Below are 1,924 nucleotides of genomic sequence, written 5' to 3'. Positions count from 1 at the left end.
CCTCAGAGTACTGGACTCACACTGCACTTTAATTGATCGTCGATGTCTGCTTTGTTTATTTGACAAATGTTCTAGTATTTGTGATTTATTGTTACTTGTTGTCTTTATTAACGTGTCTTGTTTCTATTTTTCTATGTTTTGGTGTTCTCTTGTCTAATTTTATTTTAAGTGTTGTCGTTCTTTGCGTGAGGCATAGCCAAATTTAATACAGAGGAGTCCACAGTAAGTCTAAAGCACGCCACGCACTAGCACCACATTCAGAGACAGGAGAGATACAAGAGACGACATAGCTTATGTAGGACTCTGTACTAGGGGTGTATGAACAAACCAAGTCTCACTTGGGTGTTCGCCTTTGTGGCCAAGATTGACACCATAGGTTTCTAGTGTCAGAGGGTGCGTGGTCCCCCGGCTTGGGCACCCAGAGGGAATCAGGTGCCGAACTATCAGATGCTGCTCTCAGTGTTGGCAACGGACGTGATTACATATGTGTAGTGGAGCTGTCTGTAGCAAGGGGCCTGCAGGATAGAGGTGTGAAGAAGAAGATGCAAACCACCCCACGGGGGCACTTTATAGTCGGTCTGGCCTGGTAAGCCTTTTGACGTGAAGGGTGCCAGAGGCGAGGCAGTTAGACGCACCCCCCAAAGCACTTACTGGCTTTTCACAAAGTGACAAGGTGCCCGATGCACAAGTCTGTGCGGCGTTACGGTTAGGGCCAGTGCGAGGGGTTGTTGTCAAGCCAGTTTGCACATTTAATGCTTTTTGGGCTTATGGAAGCAGGGGCTCGAGAGCCATGGAGGTTACAGAGGTCAGACTCACGGAGCCAGTGGCTGGGCTCCAGCAGGGAGCATGTGGCCCGGCGGTGGCGGGTGTTATCCAGCCTCAGTCCTGGTTATTGGGCTTAGAGTGGAGGCCTGTAGGCCACTGGAGGTCAAAGGTCAGACACACGAAGCCAGTTACTGGGCCCTTAGGGAGGGGTGTGTGTGCACGTCGCAGTGAGAGGACACACACACACACACAACCACACACAAAACCACACACACACACAACCAACACACACACCACACAACCCACAACACCACACCACACAAACACACACACACACACACACACACACACACACACCACACCACACAACAAGTTATTTTAAGAAGACAATTAAAAAAGTGGATCTGTTTTCCGAAGGAACATTACAACAAAAAAGAGACAGCAACTTCCGTTGTGATGATATATTTGATATCCCAAAGGAAGTCACAGCAAATTTCATGACAGGGAAGTTGACACCAGTGTTTATCTTCCGTAAAGCGGGCGCGGGGTGGACTTTGTAAGCAACGGCAGGAATATAGCCGCCCAGCTGCGTTGTTGGAAAGGCGTGGGACAGTCAAAGGCACAAAGAAGGGACAGAGAGGGGTGAGTCAAGTGTTGTTTGCAGAAACGACTTTGGGGTGGCAGGTGTTGCGTGCTCTAGCAGTGGCAAGGTGTGCTCGTATTGTTGGGACAGAGTGGCTGCGCTGGAGCAACTGGGAAACGCCGAAGTAGCCCTACAATGACCCATCCACATGTACGTTGCATCGCTGTGTCTGTGGTGTCCGACAGCTAACAACGGGTGGTAGAAGGTATCGCAGTCTGAGGCTATGTTCTGACACAGGACACGCACACACACAGAGAAGAGGGACACGCCAAACACAGAGAGAGGACCACGCACACACACAGAGCAGAGGGACCACCGCACACACACAGACCCCCCGAGAGACGACGCACGAATTATATCTTACTAATGAGTCAGATCCTTATTACCTGGAGTCCCAGTTTCTGTCATAACACACTCTAATGTTATGTTTAGGCCTCGTTGCAGAAATGACCATTTAAAATGTAAGCTGTTTGCCATAATAACAGACGTGTCCTCCATGTCCACTGGCACGTTCCA

This window comes from Etheostoma spectabile, chromosome 8, assembly GCF_008692095.1.
Source record: "Etheostoma spectabile isolate EspeVRDwgs_2016 chromosome 8, UIUC_Espe_1.0, whole genome shotgun sequence".
NCBI lineage: Eukaryota > Metazoa > Chordata > Actinopteri > Perciformes > Percidae > Etheostoma > Etheostoma spectabile.
Note: the sequence above shows the minus strand (reverse complement) of the source record.